Source organism: Megalobrama amblycephala, linkage group LG18 (genome assembly GCF_018812025.1).
Source record: "Megalobrama amblycephala isolate DHTTF-2021 linkage group LG18, ASM1881202v1, whole genome shotgun sequence".
Classification (NCBI taxonomy): Eukaryota; Metazoa; Chordata; class Actinopteri; order Cypriniformes; family Xenocyprididae; genus Megalobrama; species Megalobrama amblycephala.
In genome coordinates, this window is record NC_063061.1 from 21,668,136 (window position 1) to 21,692,473 (window position 24,338).

Genomic DNA, 24,338 nt, shown 5'->3' on the forward strand with positions numbered 1-24,338 from the left:
AATGCCATAACATGCTGAAGTCTAAAAATGAAATGCATGCATTATATAAATATTCCCTGTTGGAAAATCCAGCTAAAACCAGTTTAGGATGGGAAGCTTATAGCACCACTATTATTATTTGTCATACTCGGATTTGGGGGTTTGCTCCAAATCCCTTATGTGCTGCGGGCATAAATGATACCTCAAATTACGTGGCTTGTTGAGGAGAGGTGTGCTATTACTTTCTGAAGCAATCAGACTTACAAATTTTGCCTGGTGGGCGATAAATTGTGCAAAAAAAAAAAAAAAAATCCCACAGACTTGAAGGATGGACCAGAGCCATATCTAGAGACTTGGTATCACTGAGACTTGGATGTGGGCTCTTTTGACTTGGCTCAGTAAGCAACCTAAAACACCCTAGTAACCACAAAGAACACTAACACCCTAATCACCCAGACATTCTAGCAACTGCATAGCAATGTAACCACTGCTACACCTTAGTTCCATATCCACACACCCTAGCAGCCGTATATCAGTGTCCTTGTAAACACCCAGACAACCTAACAACTGCTTAGCAATGTCTAGTTACCATTCAGAACCTCAGCAACCTCACAGATACGCCCTATTACCACCCAGACACTCTAGCAATCACAACCTAGTAACCACCCAGATACTGTAGCAGCTACATAGCAACGCCCTAGTTACCACTCAGAACATCCCAGCAGCCACATAACAACCCCCTAATAACTACCCAAAACTAGCTTAGATGGTCTATATTGGTTTAGACCAGGTAGACAAGCTTGGTCAAACTGATTAGAGCTGGTAGACCACCGTTTTTCCCTCAAATTCCCTCAAATTTAATAGTTCACACAGAGTCAGAATGGATGTTCCGTCTCTCCCTCCACACTGATCCCAACACTCTGGTAATCCAGGGAGAGACGGCTTAGCCCAAAGGATGAAAACGATGGATGGAGGAGAGAGGGATGAGGAGAGGAAGAAAGTTAATTTTTCCTGCAACTCTCCAATCAGGATTCTCTCCACCTGACTTTCTTCTGACCTTCTCTCTCTGTACTAATCTTAGGAATTTCTGATTTAAGCTCACAGACAAATCTAAATATATATATTGTTAAACGGTTAACAAAAATGCTATTATGCTAAATGAAAAATGGTATAACATTGGGGGTGGAAATTAATAGGCTTGCTGGTAACCCAATCCACAGCACAATGGTGACACCAAAATAAAAATATGCATGATTCTGAAGCTGAAAATACAGAATTATTTTAGACAAATATGCTTGCACTGACTAGATATATTTAAAATAATGTAGGCCACTTTTTACTTGTAACATAAGACATTTGGCATTATCAGGACCCACAAATATTCCCCCATTGCATTATTATACATTACATTCAACATTATATATAGTAGTTTAATGTAGTAGTAATGACACTAAAACTCTGTAAACTTGAATTTTTTCCTGACACAGTAATTGTAATTTTGTGTGAACTATACACAATACATATTGTCACTATCCACGATACATACTGTTGCATTTTTGTATTGCGATATATTGTGAAATTATATATATATATATATATATATTTCACTTGTTAAAAGGCCATAAACTGTGATATGTCTGAGAAGGTATTACACTGCTATTTTTGTCCAAGGTGCCAAAGGAGCCAGAGACAGAACAACAGTGGAAGACGGATGAGTTTCTTCTAAAGCACTACAGTGATCTAAAACACGAGGAGATTGTTGGTTTTCTAACTCAGCAAAATGATCTCTTTATACATATATATTAGTGAGAATATGAGAGAAAATGATCTCTGCCCGGAGCTCAGAAAACAGAGCTCATAGAAGTCTCGCTTATTGATTTTCCCACAATCCCGACTGTCATATTTCTCTCTTATTGTCAGATTTTATGTTCGAGACCCCAACAGTGGTCTAATAGCACAGCGACTAAGGACTAGCACTCTGTCGTGCACAAGAAAGGTGATGTGTGTGTGTGTGTGTGTGTGTGTGTGTGTGTGTATGTACGTGTGGCACATTAGACTTCCCATTCTTTGCTTTTTCAGCAGGTAGAAACAGCCCTTGGGGGTGGCTGAGAAAGAATGGACTCTCTCTCTCTCTTTCAGTCTTTCTCTTCGGTCTTGGCAGGGTCAGCCCTGTCTCAGCTTGCCCAGGAAAATTGAGTTTGATGCTGATTGGGCCTTGCTGAGAGGATCTTTTTGTTCACTCGCTACGAGGCAAGAAGGACGAGATGAGAACTCGGCAGCTCAAGCCCAGAGCACTGAACTAAATCAAAGAACGCAGCAGTCAATAACGCTGATTAAAGCATAACCAACGACAGGGTGTGAGAAGCAGATAGAGTTGAGATGAGAGTCGAAAAAGACAAAACAGAATGAGAAGACAGATTCATACAGGCCATGTGTGATTCTAAAATTACATTTATGCACTTTGCAGTTGCTTCTACCCAATGCAACTTACAGTGCATTCCAAATATCATAAGAGTCAGCGTGTGTTCCCCTTGTGAATCAAGATGGTGACAGCATAAACTTTCACAACTGACTTACACAAATGAAAATAAACATGTTACATTAAATATTTAATAATAGTAAAGGGGTAATTTTTGCTAATGTGGTAAATCACCCCTTTACTATGGTACAATTATTAGGTCCTTTTGCACCAGAGGAACCTTTTCATAGTTCCTAGAACTATTGGCTGAAGTACCTGGATTTTGCCGTGTTCGCACTGCACTAGGAACTAGGAAGGATTTTAGTTCTAGGAACTCCTTTTGGGGGAATTAAATTAGCTCCTACTTCAGAGTAGGGTCTAAACCAGCACTGTAGGAACTATCAGTGACGTAAGTGTATGTTGATTGGTCAAACGCATGTCAAACTCCAGCACTCTGCATTTTTAAAAAGCCGTGTAAACATTTACTTCACGAACATGGTAAACAGTGATAACGGCATATACTTGTTGTCTGCAGGGTGTGTTTTTTTCTTCGCCTCGATGATATGTAATACTGAAAGTTGTCATCATAGGAGATTTCGTCTCTTAGCCCCGCTTTTTGCTCTTTCAGTCGCATAATTATGACCTTACATTCCATCTCCATTATCACGAAACCCACGACACACAACAAACACAGCTTCAATCGCGGCATCCTCCATCCACTGGTTTTTAGCGTTTGTAAATGCCGCGCTTAATACGCCGTTGTCAGCTGCTTCATAGTTCCTATGCAACCAGGAACATTTCCCAGGGAAGAAATTAGTTCCTGGGGAACTATCCTAAGTGGCTAGTTCCTAGAACTGAGTTCCTAGAATTATTCGGTGCGAAAGCTCTTATTGTAACATGATCTTGAGTGGCTTATTGTTTTGCTTAACTGTATTAACTGTTAAGTATATTTATGAAATAAAGGGTTAGTTCACCCAAAAATGAAAATTCTGTCATTAATTACTCACCCTCATGTCGTTCCATACCTGTCATTCATCTTCAGAACACAAATTAAGATATTTTTGATGAAATCTGAGAGAAATCAGGAAGTTACTAAAGACATCAATAAAGGTGCCATCGAATTGAAAATTGAATTTATCTTGGCATAGTTGAATAACAAGAGTTAAGTACATGGAAATGACATACAGTGAGTCTCAAACTCCATTGTTTCCTCCTTCTTATGTAAATCTCATTTGTTTAAAAGACCTCCGAAGAACAGGCGAATCTCAACATAACACCAACTGTTACGTAACAGTCGGGGTGTACACCCCCAATATTTGCATATGCCAGCCCATGTTCCAGGCATTAGACAAGGGCAGCCAGTATTAACATCTGGATGTGCACAGCTGAATCATCAGACTAGGTAAGCAAGGACAACAGCAAAAAATGGCAGATGGAGCGATAATAACTGACATGATCCATGATTACATGATATTTTTAGTGATATTTGTAAACTGTCTTTCTAAATGTTTCGTTAGCATGTTGCTAATGTACTGTTAAATGTGGTTTTTCATTTTTAAACATTTGCAGTCTGTATAATACATAAACACAACTTCATTCTTTATAAATCTCTCAACAGTGTAGCATTAGCCGTTAGCCATGGAGCACTATCAAACTCATTCAGAATCAAATGTAAACATCCAAATAAATACTATACTTACGCGATTAGACATGCTGCATGACGAACACTTTGTAAAGATTCATTTTGAGGGTTATATTAGCTGTGTGAACTTTGTTTATGCAGTGATAGAGTCAAGAGCTCGGGAAGGGGCGGAGAGCGTGTGATTTAAAGGGGCCGCAGCATGAATCGGCGCATTTCTAATTATGCCTCAAAATAGGCAGTTAAAAAAATTAATTTAAAAAAATCTATGGGGTATTTTGAGCTGCAACTTCACAGACACAGTCAGAGGACACCGTAGACTTATATTGCATCTTGTAAAAAAACTTTCGATGGCACCTTTAAAACATTCCATGTGACTGCAGTGGTTCTACGTCAAAACGCCAGCTCAACATTGGCTGACGCTGTTCATGTGAGCAGCACGACACGTGTGTGATGCTGATGCAGGAGCCGGCCAATAACGAGTCGGCATTTTGATGGAGAACCTGGAAGCGCTGAACGTAAACAGCATAGGAGAATGACACAGGAGAAGACATTGTTGAATAAAATCGTTATTTTTGTTTTGTTTTTGCTCACAAAAAGTATTCTTCATAACATTAAGGTTGAACCACTGCAGTCACGTGGACTATTTTAACAATGTCTTTTGTACCTTTCTGAACCCTGAAAGGTGTGGTTAAATTGCTACCTATGGAGGAGTCAGACAGCTCTCGGATTTCATGAAAAATATCTTAATTTGTGTTCCGAAGATGAACGAAGGGGGTGTGGAATGATATGAGGGTGAGTATTTAATGACAGACTTTGCATTTTTGGACAAACCTACCCTTTAACATTAACCTAGATCAAAGTGAGTGCAAAAAAGCACTTGTTAATCAAGTGCTCACATACTTGGGTAAAATATATTTCAGCCATTTTTGGCATCACAACCAAAACAGCTCAATCTCAAAATTCAGTCCTGAAAAGTGTGACGGTAAATATATTTAGACCATATTTTGCTGTGGTGTGTACATACCCATATGGAAATGACAGACAAACCTCAAATGCGCATAGTGCTAATCCCTGTGCATTATTGACATAGTCTGCAAACTCAGATTGATGCAGTCATTACAGGAGTGAACAGAGTCCTCTTTTCGATGCAAACGGGAGTGTGTGGGGGGAGCGATGGAAAGATAAAGAGCGGAGGCCTTTAATCTTGATAAAAGATAATGAACTCAGCCCAAAGATAAAGAGAAAACGAGAGCTCTCAATCTGTAGGAGGATGCTGCAAGTGAATGGTGTGTGGGGTACACAGAGAGGAAGGAAGATCACAGATAGAATGCTGCAATGTGAGACAGGATGCAGATATTCAGAGCAACGGCATCCATGCTCACAGGACGTGATGTCACAGACATCTCGATGCCCTTACCAACCGGCCTCAGGGATCCCGAGGGCGATCACTTGCTCTTATCAGCTCATATCACCAACTGACACTTCACCCACCTCCCAAAAACGAATAAAGAACGGACAAGATGAAATATGAGCGCTTTCAGTATCGCTTAGGCCTGCGGAATAAGTCAATTAGTCATGGCAGCCAACAGTCAAGAAGAGATTCTACATGACAGCCTTAACGAGGACCTCAAAGAACCAGCGTTCGACAGCTCGTTAAATTAATCCACTGGGTGTAAGAGAGAGGGTGGGAGGAAACAAGAAAGATGGATGCGAAAGAACACAAAAATAATTTCACTTTTGATATATTAAATCCTGTCACATATATTTTGGTACATATTGCTACATAGCAGATGATGCCGACAGGAAGTGCGAGCGACAAGCCTGCAGTTAGATGGATAAATTATTAATGATGCGTCAATGATATGAACCTTGGCGTCAGGGTATCTGGCTTTAGATTCCCCCGCCCCCCCAAACCCCTGAGTGATATCTCAGAGGAAACGCACACGCATAGAACAATGACCTTAGAGAGGATGATGCTGGACAGCTTTGTTTTGACAGGCGGATTTGAGATGCCCTGCTTTGGGCTGCGAGCAGAGCGAATGCGCACCTCCATATGGTTGTGTGTGTGTGTGTGTCTGTGTGTGGGCACACGTATGAGCAAGCATGCATCTCCAGCACAGATGTGCCGGACCCTTGGTATATGCCTGACCTTCACACAGCTGAAGCTCAACGTTGATGCCCTTTGGGGCTGTTTGATGAGAAGATGAGAAAAAAAACAAGGGATGAAATAGACGACAGAAGGCCTTTCCATCAATCTCCCTCCAGAGCACTGCTCTTCAACTGGACACGGACTATCTTTTCTGGCCCAGAAAGCCCTGCCTGACGACCCTTAAATCCCTCCCTGTGCCTCAGACCATCCATGTTTCATCATGCCCACAGGCACAAAACTCCCTCTCTCTCGCATCTTTCCATCCACCCTTTCATTTTCATCTCCTCCTGCCAGCCCTGCACCCGGCTACAGGCCAAATTTACATCTCCTGGTGCCACAAAGACCCGCCTGCAACACATGGGGACAAATTCTAGACCACACACACACCAGCAGTGGTACTAACTTACTTTTTTCAAAAGTCCATCTTTTCCAGTATCAAGATACTTTTTGTTACTAATATATATATATATATATATATATATATATATATATATCAAAGAGGACACTGACTGTCACATTAGGCACAGAGACAAGAAGGTAAGATCCATATGCAGCTTTAATGGAGTAATCCAAAACTGTAATCTAGAAACATGCAAGGGTCAAACTCCATAGAACAGTCCATACAATACAAAGAAAACAGAACAGAGAAACCAGCGACTGTAAATGAAACCAACCTAACAAAAGCAGAAACAAACCAGGTATAAATAGACAGACACTAATGAACAAACACAAAACAGCCGGGTGCAATGAACGGGATAATGAGTCCGGGAAGTGGGTTATGGGAAATGCAGTCCAAAAGTGTGGTGATGGAGTTGCCCAGTCTGGGTTGGAGTGCCCTCTAGTGACCAACCAGGGCACTCCAACTGGTGATCATGACACTGACAACACGATGACAGACAAGACAGAGTAGGTTACTTTTGATATGAAACAAAGTCTCAAATTACAAGATGTCAGGACACACCATTTTTCAAGTTCAAGTCCACCTACGTTAATCTGCTAAGTCCCCTGACTGCTTTGATGACTGTTTAGATCGCCTGTCAATCAAACTCCTGGCAAAGGGTCAATTAGCTTGTAGTAGCTTCAATGTAATTAGCTTGTAGCATAGCCATTTGTTTGTGTAATTTAACTACTTTAAAGTAATTTCTTAAACATAAACAATTGTTTATAATAATTGTCAAAAAAAAATAAAAAATACCTACACAATTTCAATAGCATATCGAGTTATATCAATGTCTGACTGATCAGTGTGTTGTTCTGCTGTTGTGACAGCCACAGTATTTTCATACAGTATATGCATGCCCTTGATATTGACCTCTTATGCGGTCAGATCATCTGAAACATATTGTCAGCTAGAAAAAGCCACATCTGCCAGAATGGCTATGTTTGGAATAGCATACTAGCATTTGACTCTTACTATTTCTGTGCAAAGAACACTCAGATGACCTACTACATTTGCCAGAATGTGTAGTACAAAACAGCATATTACAAGTAACAACTATATCCCACAATGCACTCAATTTTACCAGAATAAACCTGAAATAATTATACAGTAGTGGGTTATCATACCATGATTTCACTGGACCGGTGAAGATTATTTTAGTAACCATATTTTAGTAACAAGACAACAAGACTTCTCAGTGGTTCACATGCAGTTTCTGTGTATTTTATTATACTTGTGTTGCGTTTGTGCTGATAATACAGTAAGAGTCTCTACAAGTTAATGATCTCGCCAATCTTTTAGATAAATCAGCTGACCAACTCCCTCCAGTTTACATTGAACACCCCCTGTTGAGAGTGTTCTCATACTGCCAAGGTAAAAGTCCTTAACTGTGGCCCGGAACTAAGAGAGGGGGGAAGTGGTCATCTGATGTACTCATAACCACACCTTAAGTGATCCAAAATTCACAACGTCATCGGTGACGTGAGTAACAATCACTACAGTTAAACGGGATTGTGGGTGGTTAGTGAATAAGACTGTTCTGAAATACCACATGCAAAAGCAGTATAACGGTTTTGTGAATTTGCCCCAGAGAGGCAGGAAACAGGGTTTGGCCTACCTTAAGATAGAAAACCAAAATTGAGTGACCTATTTTGGGATTTTTTTAAACATTACCTAAATTGGTTATTGAAATACAATGATCACCTTCACATTCAATTACTGTGCTCACGTCTACAAAACAAATGGATCCTAAAATATTTTACGCTTCACAGATCTGAGAACTAGACATTGTGTCTTCACAATTGTGTATTAGAGATAGCTACAAAATTCAGTGGTTATGGAGACTAAAGTCAAGACAGAAATCTCTCTCATTCACATATATACATATACTCTAAGACTTTCTGAGGGAATAGAGCTTGAGCAACTCTTTATACATTCACCAATCCTGACATCTCTTCTATATTTTCAACCTCTGAACGTTTTATGTTTACACAAAAACCACATCAATATGTGCGTGACAGCAAATATCTTGAGAGTCTTTCATAATGCAGTTCTCTAAAGAAAAATGAATCTTTCATGCAGCATTACTAAAGCGCATCAGATTACATAATGTATCCTGACTATACATAAGGTTTTGACGTGAGTGCTTTTCTTTGTGGAAAATCCGCAAGCGTGAGAATGAGTAAAGTATATACTTTTAAAAATGAAGTACATCACCATTAAAGGCATTGTGCAGACACTATTATGCATAGTAATTTACAAAAAGTGCTTTAGCTTCACATATGAGTGTGTTATGAAGGTAAACATGCAATTCACACCAAATATATATTCTATACAAATACAAACTTCTATAACAGTACTGAACATATGATGACAACTGTGTCTTGATATTGCATCAGAGAAGCATTGCAAACCAATCTTCTTAAATAAGGGCTGCAAAGAATCATAGGTAATATCAAACCAAAACACATGCACAGATGCCTATTTTGAAAATCCACAGGAAGTAATATACCATCTGAGCACCTTTGACATACTATTTTCCATGCATTATGGTTTGGGACGCACTAATCCTAACCTTGCATACAGTTTAGGATGGATTGTATGCAATTTGGGATTCAGCTTTCTGCTGCCTCATGTGAGGTTCCTACTTGCGTTTAAAGGTGCTATAGAGGATGTTTTGTTTTATACATTTCTGCAATATTACTTGAAACTGTCTTTACTAACTGATAAAAGACTATTTATTAGGTGCACTGAAAGGAATAATATCAATATACTGTACATCATCTGTGCACGAGGTAGGGCCTTAAAAACATCAGCCAATCATTTACGCGATCATCGCATAAACGATTGGCCCTCTGGCTTGTCAATCACTGCCATTACATTCCTTGTGAGAGAACGTGCGCGCTCCAGTAACTTTCCACAGGTGCCGCATGCAATGTTTTTGTCAGGAGTAACAACTGCAGATTATGAGTTACCTGCGGTGAGTCCGACATAATGAATCCACTAACATGACACAGCGAATGCCGGCGGTAAACAAACACTCGTGTTCCAATACTCGTGCACAAGTTTTGGGAGGCGTTCCCTCGAAATGAGCTGTGAAGGAGGGGGGTTGTTCTTACGTATGCGCTCATTTCAAAAACTCACTAACAGTCTTTGGTTTCTCAGTCGTCGAAAACATCCTCTATAGCACCTTTAAATTATGAGCCTTTATAACCATGTGACAAAGATGGGTAGCTTTTTAGCAAATGTACAACAAATTGAAATGATGGATGCACATAAAGTGTGTAATTCATAAGTTATCTACTGCTGTCTTCAGGTAAACAAATATCAGCAAATGCTCTTTTTCCATTGTACCAGTGGGAGAGAGTTGTAATATCCACAGGGTCATTTATGATTTATTTTTTACTGATTTTTTTGTTGTTGTTGTTTTTTTTGGTTTTTTGACTGAAAAGACAACTTATGCATTTTATCATTCATGTTTTGCTACAAATTTAGCCTGTTTATGTTGCACCATAAACTGGATCAATATGTAATATTTTTTTCTGGCAAGCTTTACAGCTATTATCTACATAAAATGCAAACAAATTAAATTGTACAGAGCATTTCTTTAACTGACATGACCCCAACTCTGAAAGTCGAAGTAAATCTAGAGTTTCCAACTGGTAATTACAACAGTGCTGTGACATTCATGTGTGCTCATCTCGTAAATACGATCATTCTGACATCCCTTGAAGGCAGCATTAGAGCAGGGGAGCTCAGTCCTGTTTCCTGCAGAGATTAGCTCCAACTCTAATCAAATACACCTGAACCGGCTAATCAAGCTCTTTGAGTGCAGTTAGAAATTAAACTCAGGTGTGATGGAGCGGATTTGGAATTTTACCCACCATTTTCCTACCGATCTCAGGGTATATACATGACAATGATGCACAAAAAAATAAAAATTAAACCCTGCAGCTCGTGACGACACATTGATGTCCTAAGACACGAAATGATCGGTTTGTGCGAGAAACCGAACGGTATTTATATAATTTTTTACTTCTAATACACCACTATGTCCAACTGCCTTGAGCATCCGGTGTGTGAGGTCTGAACGCGCTCTGACAACGGAAGTGATGTCTCACACTCATTGAAGTATAAGCGTGAGACATCACTTCCGTCATCAGAACGCATTTTCAGACCTCACATACCGGATGCTCAAGGCAGTTGGAAATAGTGGTGTGTTAGAGGTAAAAAATTATATAAATACTGTTTGGTTTCTTGCACAAACTGATCGTTTCGTGTCTTAGGACATCAATGTGTCGTCATGAGCCGCAGGGTTTAATTTGGATTTGTCTGTGCATGTTTTTTTTTACTCTTATAGACGAAGTTCCCATTGACATGCATTATACGACTGACAGACCACAACAGTTGGAGTTAAAAATCATCATTTGTGTTCTACTAAAGAAGCAAAGTCACCTACATCTTGGATGCCCTGGGGGTAAGCAGATTTTTTGGGTGAACTATCCCTTTAAAATGGGAAATGTTTAATGCATTTTGCCTGTTCATTTACACAACAACAGCGTTTTGGGGTCTGAAAACGCAAAACAATTAAAAACGATACCATTATCCATGTAAACTGCAAAAACGTGGATCTGTGAAAACCGTGACGGCAGGCACATGCAAATTATGTGTTTGTAATAGGCATGCGCATTTGGCACGAGTGCTCTGTAAAAGTATGCATGCATGTAGTCTTTCTTTACAAAGGAATTGTTTCTTTATTTAGCATTGACATTGTCCGGCTTTTATATTTACAATGTTTTATATTTACAAATTGCCTGCACAAAATATGGTAGCATTATAATACAGTATAACAATATATGTAACAATAAAGTGGCTTCATAAATTAACTAAAAACATTAAAAAAAGCAAAACAAGCCTGATGCACATTATAAGTAAAAGTGCTGTATTTTTGTGTAATTCATTAAAGGGCACCTATTATGCCCCTTTTTACAAGATGTAATATTGGTCTTGGGTGTCCCCAGAATGTATTTGTGAAGTTTCAGCACAAAATACCCCACAGTTAATTTATTATAACCATTTGAAAATGTCGTTTTTGGGGCCTGTTTTAAAAAGAGCTGTTTTGGTGTGTACCACCTTAAATGTAAATGAGCTGCATATCCCCGCCCTGCCTTTGGATGAGGGCGTAACTATGGCAATAAACAGTCGGTAGAAGCAGAATGGCTGAGAGTGAGAGACCCGCTGTTTTGTATGGCATTCAGCCGTACATGTTTGAACCGGAATCAGACCCAGATGATGAAGAGACAGCGGCAGAATAAACACAATTGAGAATGGAGCAGGACGTTTCTGAATGGTTATTTGATACATTTATGTACGTACAGAGTTTTAATCGCGTCCCCTTTGCAATTATGGATGTGCAACACACACACACACACACTGTGATATCGTTCGCGCAATTTTTTGAAACTACAAACACAAATACTGTGATAACGTTTGCTAAGTACAAACGAAATTATATTTATGCGAGGGAACGGTTGCGTCATGTTGACATTACTTGTCGTACAGGTGCTTATGTGGCAAATGTGAGAAGATGGCTACAGAACCAGAAAATATATGCTGCAGGGAGATAGAACAGGTATTAATTTATTTACATTTGTAATTGTCTTGTCTTTACAGAAAACATACACAGTTTTAATACAATATCTTTAAAAAAATATATATATATGTGTGATACTATACAAACAAGGTTTAAATTATATACACAGACATTCTAAGACGACGACAACAACTTTAGACGCATTTGTTATTGAATTGGCTGACATCGACTGAAATGACTATTTGCTCAAAAAACATTAAATACACTTACTTCTTCTGGAGGTGACGTTGGATCGCGAACAGTAGGCAACGATCCACACTTGAGGATTAACTTTGAAGCAAGACCCGCAGTGAATTTACCCTCGTTCTCAAAACAGTCTCAAAAAATGATTCGCGCAAACATAAACGTATTTTGGAATTTTGAGTGGCGCCTTTCCTTCGTAAATAAAAACCACCCACTGCGTTTTCAGTGGCTCTGATGTCGGAAGTAAGTGAAAACTTCTATGTTCATTATTACATCCCACAACAGAACACTTATGTTTCTTAGGAGACATTACCGGCTGTCGTTGAAACAATGGAGGATGGTTGACAGATCACCGACGGCGGGGTCTATGCCAAAAACAGATTGTCAATCAAACCACGTGGGTGGGGCTTAGCGCAATTCTACGTCACAGTGAGCGCAATCTTAGAACAGGGCGTTCTGAGACAGTGCTTATGAATTATTGAGATTGTAAAAAAACCACTGGGTGGATTTTTCTCATTCTAGGGTGGTTTTGCTCACACACTGCCAACACACATTTATGGTCAAACACCATGTAAAAGTGAATTTTGCATAATAGGTGCCCTTTAAGAGAAGGTAAACCGCCATCTTACTCTGATGAAGGTGACGCACCTGCCGCTGTAAACACAACTTCCCACCTCGTAAATACAAACTTCCCAGGAGGACTTGAACGCACCATTGGGCTAAAGAAGGATTAGGCCTTATTTCAATTTTGGTATTTAAGTAGCTTTTATAAACGTACCCTAGAAAAAATCATTACTGGTGTGCATCTTGAGACAAAACAACGGCACTGACATATTTTAAGATATTAAAACAGCTCAAACATGCATTTTAGTCTAGGACTAGCTTAAGCCTTGTCTGTGAAAGCGGGGGAAAAAGACTTAAACAAATCATCTTAAATAATAAGGTTGCTCTACAAATAGGCCTAATCCTCATCTGTCAGTTTGACTGAATGAGCTGTCAGTTTTCCTTCATGTTTTATTTTCAGACGTCAGAAGAATAACGTAATTCTTGGTGTTTTAATGTGATATGGTATGACACGAATATCTGTGGCAAGAGCTCTTTTCAGTCTGCTGTGTTCTCCTGATTATTTTTTTCTTTGTTTTCTATGTACTGCGCATTTTTGGTCTGCTCACGAGATTAATGCTGCAGTCAAATGCTCTAAGAATTATCGTAAATACGAGTTTCCTAGGTATTGCACATGAACGCCCTCCCACTTCGATAAGCTCGTAATTAAGACTTCAAAAGTGGGAATTATCAAATTTCCGATAGCATGTGAGGGCAGCATTACTTTACAATATATCCTATGAATGATTCACTGGAATGCACCAAGAATCTCTTGTTTTTCTCCCCAAATCCTTTTGTCTCTTTCCAGGCTTGTTTTCACACGGATGCTTTAAAATGGAATTGTCTCCCTCTTTCACTTATAATCCCTATTAGCAGTGTGTACTGGAACCTTTCTAAAGCAGGTAAATACAATATTTGTTATCTGTCAAAATGACGGAAAAACAACGTATTCTACATAATATAAATAAATATTACTACAGTGATATTTAACCCGGCCGTAATATTGCTGCAGAAAGAATCAATCTTCTAGGGTTATTCATGATCTGTTGTTAATGCTTTTACACTTTTAAGTTTCAATTTAATGTTCGATGGTTGAAGCGTGAGTAGATGTTATGTCACTTCATTGTACCCTTTATTTTTTTCCTTCTTTTTTTTTTTTAAAAGGGGCATAGGAAATAAATGGACAAGAAAGACCCCAATGAGCAGGACTGAGCTGGCTGGAGAAAGAAAGACAAAGAATGAGAAGGAAAGAGAGAATCCTATTTTCTTCAACCTCCTGCTCAAACCACTGCAATATGGGTCTTAGACTGATGAACACACACACACATTTCAAAGCTGTGTGATGAAGATGGTGCAGGAGCACTGCTGGAGATATAAGTCTAATTTATTTATGTGTCTGTTATTGTCTTGGGATTTTGCCTTTAAGACAGAAAGTGCAGAAGTCAGATAGGGTAGGTAGGGGGTGTGGATAATGGAACATTTCAAAAGAAAAGGCAGAATGAGAGACAAAGGAAGAGGGAGAGAAACACAGCCAAGGACCAAAAAACATCTGGTTATGAAAAAAAAAATATATATATATATGTAGCACACATAAAACTATTGCTTGTTCAGTGTTCACAAACTTTGCAAAACTAAGTGAAATGGTGTGAAAAATGGTGCAAGCCCCCTCACAACCACAAGAGAGCCAATCAGATCCATAAGGTCAGTTACAGAATGTCTTTTACTGACAGGTAGAGAGTTTCCAAAACCAACAGCTGCATCTTTAGGGGAAAAGAGCCATGACCAAAAGTTCACTTACATACAGATGAAAAAGCAAACAGTCAAATAGTCAATCAACTGGATCTTATATGAACTAATATGAATAATTATTATTGTCTGTAAGATAATTGGGGGGTATATGGTTATGTTTTTCATTGTAGGATTCTTCAAGTACAAGATTTAACTCCCTCTACTTCTGCATAAGTGGTTATGATCTTTGAAAGCCAAATTACCTAAGTTATGGCACCCACATTAACATTATAGCTCTACACTCTTCTCTACAATTGTCTCATTTGTGTCCATTTTTTATTTCTGCTAAGGTATATCTGAGGTAAAACAGATAGATACTTAAATAAAACATACCTGAAAAAGCAATTTAGTCTCTTAAGCTATTAAAAGGCAGCTTCAGAGAAATAAAAACGCTCCTCTGCGCAGTGCCAAGCAGCATATAAAGAACAATAGCCACTTCTCTGGAGTGAGTTCACATCAGAACAGCTTCTGCTTTGCAAAATCAAGGCCTAGAGGGCAGGCCGGCTAAAACATAACCCTGGGTTTTATGAGTACACACTCAATAGCGGGACCTCATAAACGCTCCCGTTTCCTCACAAAGAGCGTGGAGGAGAGAAAAGAGAGAGAAGGCAATAAAGAGGAGCAAATAGACAGGCTGCCACCCATCAGGTGGAAAAGAGAAAGGAGATTCTACAGAAAGGCTCTTTTTTAATAACATAGCTGCAAACTAGTCGCTTTTCGGCGAAATTCGGCATCTTGAATCAAAATATGTCATTTATGTGAATTGTGTAGATCCGAAGAGTTTTTTTTTTTTTTTCCGGGGGTGCACGTGAACCAATCATCTCTTTTGCTTTACAACATGAAATAAACATGAATGAATGTAGGATGAATGATTACTGAAGGTATGTTGAAAAAAAACAGTACAACTTACTGAATTCCGCATCATTTCATATGTAATGTTAATCGATCAATCGTTGTTTCAATCGCGGAAATAGCTTGTAAAAATGTCACATTTACCATAACATTTACCTCAGAACAGCCGTTCAATGTCAAAACACTTGTTAGTCAGCTACAAAAATGAACTTGGAGAGGAGCATTTTGAGATATATATATATATATCTACTGTGACTACATTTGCTTCAATACTGAATGTATAAAACTGTTTTATGACAGCCACCATTTAAATGTTTAGGCTGAAATTGAAAACAAGTAGAAACATAGTATTAAAAACGAACAGAAACATAATTATGTCATTAAAAATTTATTATAACGTTATTATAAAAAAACTTTTGTATGTGTAATTTACATACAAGTAGCTTGCAAATCAATTAATTTTAACATTTAATATTATAATGATGTACCAGCTGTGGTTCCCTGTATAGTTTACAGTGTTAGTTGAGAGATATTTTTTCTTTGAGGAAATTTGCCATGTAGTACTGTACCTGATAGGCAGGGTTGGGCAAAAATACATCAAAATGTATTTTAAAATAAAATACCAAATACCTCAATTTTAAGTGTATCAAAATAAACTACAAAATACAGCAGCCACACCATGTATCAAAATAAACTACTGTATTTTTGTATTTTAAAAATACTAAAAAATACTTTTACAAGGGAGCATGAAATTTCTTCGCAAACCTTCCATTAGTTGGACTAATTGATCTATCCCTTCACCATTACACTGAGTCAGGTGACTAAGTAAACAATGTTTGATAGCAACAGCTTTTCTCTGCTCGAGTCAATCAATAAATCTGACATATGCAACCAGTTAAAGGATTTTGGGATTAAAATATATATATATATAAAAAAACACTAGAACAATGTTATATATTTTGTTGACTTTTGTATTTACATTATCCCAAATGTTTCCAAGAATGTTTAAATCCAGAGAAATATGCAATTTTAACCAGGACACGTCACCTATCAATGACATCATACCAACATTACCCTCGATTTCCGGTTTTATTTGGTAGAAACCATGGAAACACCAAATATTTTCCTCATCTGTCTAATAAACATATTATATGAATCCACAAAATGAAGGATAAGCGACTGAATAAGCAACTGAATAAGCGACCTCTAGCGGCGAAAATTTACATATTGTGGATTTAACAGATAAAATATTCACATATCCCTGTGATCTTCCAGATGAAGGTTACTTTTAAAGTAACCAGAAGTTTGCGAATGACTTATAATTATATCCTAGTTTAGTTACTTGGTGTTTGGTAATGAAGGGCCTACTTTGCATCAGCAACACTGACTCAATGACAAACAAATCATTCATAAGAAGACAACTGATGGCACTTGTATTCATAGCAACTAGTTTAAAACTAATTAATCAACTGAATGTTAATCATAAATATAGGGGGCTGCTGCTCGGTGTAATAGTTTTCAAGAACATTATTTAAATTGGTAAACCATTTAACCTATAGACTACTAAAACGAACACCAAAACTTAACATCCGTTCTGAACTCAACAAGTCTGGGCAAATTATTGAGTAAGCACCAATCAGAGGTTGCATTTTTATGATGTCATCATGTAGACTTCTCACAAAGTATTTTACAGTATTTTAAAACTACAAAAATACAAAACACTTAAGTATTTTGATACAAAATACAAAGCCATTTTCATCAACTCTATCAAATACAAATTACAAAATACTATTTTGTATTTGAAATACGTATTTGAAATACATGTATCATAAATACTGCCCATCCTTGCTGATAGGCCCCAAATTATTCATTATTGAATTGCAGGTAATCAAATCGAAATCAAACCACAAGCTTCTGAATCCAAATCGAATCCAACTGTGAAATTTGTGTCAATGCCCAGCCCTAATGACAATAAATGTTTACTTTTTTTTTTTTTTTTTACTTGAAGCAAATTTTGTTTTTTCCATTTATTTTCTTGTGGGAATGCACCAGAATGCTTCGTTTATATGTTAAAATCATGAAATTTTCACCAGGATGATGTTGGTCTCATGCCAGACATAGACTGAAGTTTGGTTTATTCTAAGCACAAGCCAATTGATAAAGAAAAGATTTACAGAAAATGAAAAAAAAAAAAAAAAATCTTTTATGCTCACCAAGGCTGCATTTATTTTATCAAAATAAAGTAAATATAGTGAAATATCATTAGAATTTAAAATAATCGTTTTCTATTTTAGTATATTTAAAAACGTATTCCTGTTGTGGCAAAGCTGAATTTTTAGCAGTCATTAGGCCTTCTCCAGTCTTCAGTGTCACGAGATCCTTCGGAAATCATCATAATATGCTGATTTGGTGCTATATACAGTGGCATGCGAAAGTTTGGGAACCCCTTGCAGAATCTGTGAAAATGTGAATAATTTTATCAAAATAAGAGAGATCATACAAAATGCATGTTATTTTTTATGTAGTACTGTCCTGAGTAAGATATTTACTATAAATTCAGCTATTTTTTTGTCTTGTGGACTATATATAAACATATTTTTTTGTAAAATATCTTACTCAGGATACACATTCTTACTACACATTTTCACAGATTCTGCAAGGGGTTCCCAAACTTTCGCATGCCACTGTATATATATATATATATATATATATATATATATATATATATATATATATATATATATATATATATATATATATATATATATATATATGATGAGTCTAAATCATAAGTCTAAATCTCTGAGGCTAAAAATTTAGGCCACTGGCTCTAAGAAGTATTCCCTGTGTTGTGCTCAAGATCAACCTCATGCAAAGCCACCATGGCCATTTCATAAGAAAAGCAATATTCTGTGGATGCTTTGGCTGGCAGAATAATATCATTCTCTCTGAGAACGGTCCACACGGGAGGTTTTCTAAGGTCCATGGAGCAGGCAACACATCCTGGCCCGGACCCACGTATTTCACACCCCGATTTTGTGAATCGAAAAGGGAGCAGGAAAAAGCTGAATAAATACGGGACTATAGTGTGCACCCAGCGTCGCAGTGTTTATCTGCACAAACCAGACGTGGCACCATCCATTCACGCTTTTGTGCCACTCTGCTCATGAATATGGCATGCTAAATGAACACATAAACAGAGGAAGAGAAGAGAAGAGAAGAGAAGAGAAGAGAAGAGAAGAGAAGAGAAGAGAAGAGAAGAGAAGAGAAGAGAAGAGAAGAGAAGAGAAGAGAAGAGAAGAGAAGAGAAGAGAAGAGAAGAGAATTCAAAGTTCACCTGCCCATTCAGTCTTAAAGGGTTAGTTCACCCAAAAATGACATTTCTGTCATTAATTACTCACCCTCATGTTGTTCCACACCCGTAAGACCTTTGTTCATCTTCAGAACACAAATTAAGATATTTTTGATAAAATTTGATGGCTCGTGAGGCCTGCATTGAAACTTTCATTTAGACTTTCAAACACCCAGAAAGCTACTAAAGATATATTTAAAACAGTTCATGTGACTACAATGATTCAACCTTAATGTTATGAAGAGACGAGAATACTTTTTGTGCACCAAAAAAAAACAAAATAATGACTTTATGCAACAATTGCTAGTGGTGGGTGATTTCAAAACACTGCTTCACGAAGCTTCGAAGCCTTACAAATCTTTTCGAATCAGTGGTTCGGAGTGTGCATCAAATGATCTCAAACTGCCAAAGTCACATGATTTCAGTAAACAAGGCTTCGTTACGTCATAAGTGTTTCGAAATTTCAATGGTTCACATGACTTTGGAAGTGCTAAGAGCCACTGATTCGAAACAAAAGATTCTGCGGTTAACTTGCTCTCAATGTAGGCCTCACGAGCCATCGGATTTTATCAAAAATATCTTAATTTGTGTTCTGAAGATGAACGAAGGTCTTACGGGTGTGGAACAACATAAGGTTGAATAATTAATGAATTTTTGGGTGAACTAACCCTTTAATGGTTAATGGCAAACAAACTTGGCTTGCTGTCCTCGAAGGAGGCTCGAACCCGAGGTTCGGCTCGAGCTCCAAGCTAAACCCTCTTATTCTCCAAGCTAGAATAAGAGAAATAGAGGAGGAGATGGGGAGGAGGAGGAATGCTGGAAGAATTGTCACTGCTGCTTATATACGTCCGTAATGATGATTGACAGGACTGAATGTTTAGGCTCCTCCCGAACCAACGTTTGGAACTACATTAAGTGGTGCAGTAAATCGGTCAAGCCAAAGTTAAAATGAAGATATTTTTTTGTCACAAAGTGAAAAAAATGTATGGTTTTCGGAGCGAGCATGCTCTTGTTTTGGGATACATCTCATTAAGCAGTGCCTAGGGAGGACATCATTCATAAAACATTAAGAAACAGCTTTTATTTCATTAATTATTAAAGCACAATCTCCTCAAACCACAACCACAGGAACGTGCGATTTACAGGCACAATGGAGGGACAGGACTGAGACAAGGACAGCTAGGCACTAAAGATAGGCGGAGAACATAGTAAAGCTCCCATGGGGATGAGATCGAGGTCCACCAAGATTATCTGAGCTGCTTGAAGAAATAGCCTTCCCTTGGCCTATTCATCCACCTATCAATTTATCCATCCATCCATCCTACTTCTGTAACTTGATGTCAGTGAAATATTAAGAACATATGGTTGCACCATCCCTGGTGCATCATACATCAGTGAAGAACCCACATAGGGCGAGTTTGATTTAGGAGATTAGCGTGTGTGTGTGTGCGTGTATGTGTGCGTGTGTGTGTTCTTCCTAGGCCTGGCCAGCTCGCAGTGACCCATTTTATCTACATGATAGAGAGTCAAAAATAGTCTCTGATTATTGCTGGCACACTTTCAGACAGACCACAGGGGCCTGGACTGAAGGTCACTTCTTTGTCCTCGATCGCTCTCGCTCTCTCTCCTTCTGGACACAAATTATGATCTAGTTCTCCATTACATGCAAAGGCCAAGGCACAGAGCGATCCTTAAGAGAATTACCCTTGACCTTGACAGGAAAACAAAGGGATCCTCCAGTGTAAAGCTGGGTAAACAGATATATCAGTCACCATGTCGGCATCTTAGCAGCGTGTAAATGAACTGTAACCGATCCCTTATGTCAGATCTTTGGCTGATGTGATAATTTGACTCACACAGATGAGGTTGTCTTCACTTAATGGCTTTTAGCTCAATGTTTTTTCAAAGCTGAAATTGCTTGAATAAAATAAAGCATTTATAAATAATCGATATGCAGGTGTTTGGAGGAATCTAATCATTTTGTCAAAATCATGTGTGTCATCGCCAAAATCACAGTTGTGCACACAAGCACAAAGATGTAATAGATAGATAGATAGATAGATAGATAGATAGATAGATAGATAGATAGATAGATAGATAGATAGATAGATAGATAGATAGATAGATAGATAGATAGATAGATAGATAGATAGATAGATAGATAGATAGATAGATAGATTGATTGATTGATTGATTGATTGATTGATTGATTGATTTCATTTTCAGTGTGGGCACTTCGTAATATGAGGAAGCATGGGGCCCAAAGACACACACACACACACACACACACACACACACACACACACACACACACACACACACATACATGTAGTAAAGGTGAAATGTAATTACCCTTTGGAGCTCTGTGTCTGCTCTGCTCAGACAGACGTGAAGTCACTCAGCAAGTTGGAATGTTTGATGAACTTGACTTCAGAGCTGACAATTTCACAAATACACACGAACACACACACGCATTCACGTATCACACACAGACGTTTTGCTGCGAGGGGCATTTGATGTGCTCGACTTCAGAGCTGACACTTCAATTTCAGAGGGCCTTTAAAGGAGACCCGGAGATTCACACTAATAAATTCCCCTATTAGGGAAGAGAGACATTTTCTTCTCTTCACTCTCTCACACCTCCATCGTACAACCATCTCCAGCCCTCATGTACACGTATACCGCACTCCTGAAGAAATTGGGTACTAGGAGCACCGGGAATGAGAGTTTGGACACATTTCGGTAGAAAAACACTTTCAATGCTAATAAAGTGCAGGTAGCATATATCTGGCTCAGCACACTGGAGGATGCGCTTCTCTACACCTAGTTATTCGAAAACACAAGCCTAGCGCCAAGAATAAAAGATCATTTTAAAGAAATGGGAAGCCAGTTCATGTTTTGACAAAATGTTTACAGTTTGGTTCGTATTGAAATATAAAGAAAACCTGACAGCACAAAAAGTTTTTCTTGAGCTCGTAGCTGAATGGTATTTTTTTTGAACTTCTGGGAGAAAATACAAAAGCAATTATGATACATAAAATGAGCAACAATTAAAACTTGTGCTTATTGTTGTAATTATCCAAAAATAAAGGCAGTTAATTCTGAAGTACTCAGAATCTGATTGTTGTCTTTATCCAGAATCAGAGGTTGATCTCCTTGATGAGTCTAATTTAATTTACATGAGTATTCTGTAATCAGAACACGAGTTAATTGATTTTGAGCCTTGAGACTTCAGTTTCCAAACACTATTTGAGCAATTTTAACTGTTTAAGAACGTCCACTGATAAGACAGACTGGGATTTTTCACTGGGGACTTAAGTGTCATATTGTCTATCATAGTGCTAAAAGAACAATTCATAAAAAAAAAAAAGAAAAAGATGCACAAAACAATTTAAGCTGTTTGCTTCTAGTGCCCCGTTTAATCGCCACCGGCTCCATGATGCAGACAATTATAGAGACTTGCTTTCGGCAACAATTTTGTAATCAGTTAACACTGTGCTGTGATTTTATACACATATATATATATATATATATATATATATATATATATATATATTATATATATATATATTATATTAGGGTTGTCAAACAATTAATCGTGATTAATCGCATACAAAATAAAAGTTTAAGTTTGCCTAATACATGTGGGTGTACTGTTTGTAATTATTATGTAAATATAAATACAAACACATTCATGTATATATTTGAGAAATATTTACAAGTATATGTATTTATTTATATTTTTATATAATTTATATTATATACAAATACAAATATTTTGTACATATTTCTCTTAAATATATACATTAATTTATGTGTATTTAATTTGTGTGTATTGTGTGTATTTATATATACATATTATACATATTAATTACACACAGTACTCACACATATTATTTTATTAATTTATTATATATATTTATTTTATGACATTAAGTAAAGATCATGTTCCATGAAGATATTTTGTAAGTTCCTTACTATAAGTATATATATATATATATATATATATATATATATATATATATATATATATATATATATATATATATATATATATATATAATATTATTTTTTGTGAGGGGATTTACATTGCTAAGGACTTCATTTGGACAACTTTAAAGGCAATTTTCTCAATATTTTGATTTTTTTGCACCATCAGTTTCCAGATTTTCAAATAGTTGTAGGGCAAAAATCCTAACAAATACATCAATGGAAAGCTTATTTATTCAGCTTTCAGATGAAGTATAAATCTCAATTTCAAAAAATTGACCCTTATGCCTGTTTTTGTGGTCCAGGGACACACACACACACACACACACACACACACACACACACATATATATATATATATATATATATATATATATATATATATATATATATATATATATATATATAATAAAATTGTCTGGGTTCATTCTGTTTGTCACAACCAAAATTGACGAAATAAGAGCCATTTAAACTAACTCGTTTGTGTTTGCCTTTATAAGCTCTGTTTTCAGTCGCTCATTGCGAAGTCTTGTATGTTTTCTGAGCATTATTTCTGGTTTTCTGTGGCATGGTTTTGATCTTGTGCTTGTCTCCCTGGATGTCCCTGTTTGCCTGTGTCTTGGACTCTGTTGTTAGCTGGATTGTTTGCCCAGTGGTTTTGACCCTATGCCATTAAAAACAATCTTAATAACTCTAAACCTTTAAACTGTAATGTATTTATAAAGTCATACAATATAACAGTTTTGTTAATGTACTATTGAGGACTAATGTTGCTATGGTTACCACCTCAGATATAATCCATACCCCACTTTGTACCAAAAATGTAATCCAACAACTTTTTGTGATCAAATTCTTTCACTTGTTTTTTCCTTAATTACTACAAATATGAGCAAGAAAAGTTAAAAGACGAATTCTCAATAGTTCCCATCATTGCTGATAACTGATGCCATTTACTACATAATGAACCTAGTTCACAATCTTTTTGTCCATTTAGGACTGATGAATCAAATGAGAAAAAAATATTGTCATTCAAGCCCAATTAATCCATCAAAATCTTACAATAGATTACAATAGTGTTTCACTAGCATAATTATGGTTGTTCCTTTCAATAAGCATCCTACCAACTAACTCATTGGGATTTATTCATGAAACATGAATGAATTTGTATAAAACATTTATGAATCTATTCTTATGTAAATTTTCCCACTGAACTGAAAGCAACCATTTCTGTTAGGACAGTTTTAAGTACA

The 24,338-nt window shown here is 37.3% G+C and overlaps 1 protein-coding gene and 1 long non-coding RNA gene across 4 annotated transcripts in view; one reads left to right on the top strand and one right to left on the bottom strand.

Annotated features, from left to right (window-relative positions):
* unc5da (unc-5 netrin receptor Da) overlaps positions 1-24,338 on the bottom strand; it is a 247,173-nt gene that overhangs the window by 173,789 nt on the left and 49,046 nt on the right. The window lies entirely within an intron of this gene.
* Positions 12,116-15,854, top strand: LOC125252532. The gene is made up of 3 exons (XR_007181238.1): positions 12,116-12,299; positions 13,915-14,008; positions 14,271-15,854. It is a non-coding gene; the product is annotated as an uncharacterized LOC125252532 (long non-coding RNA).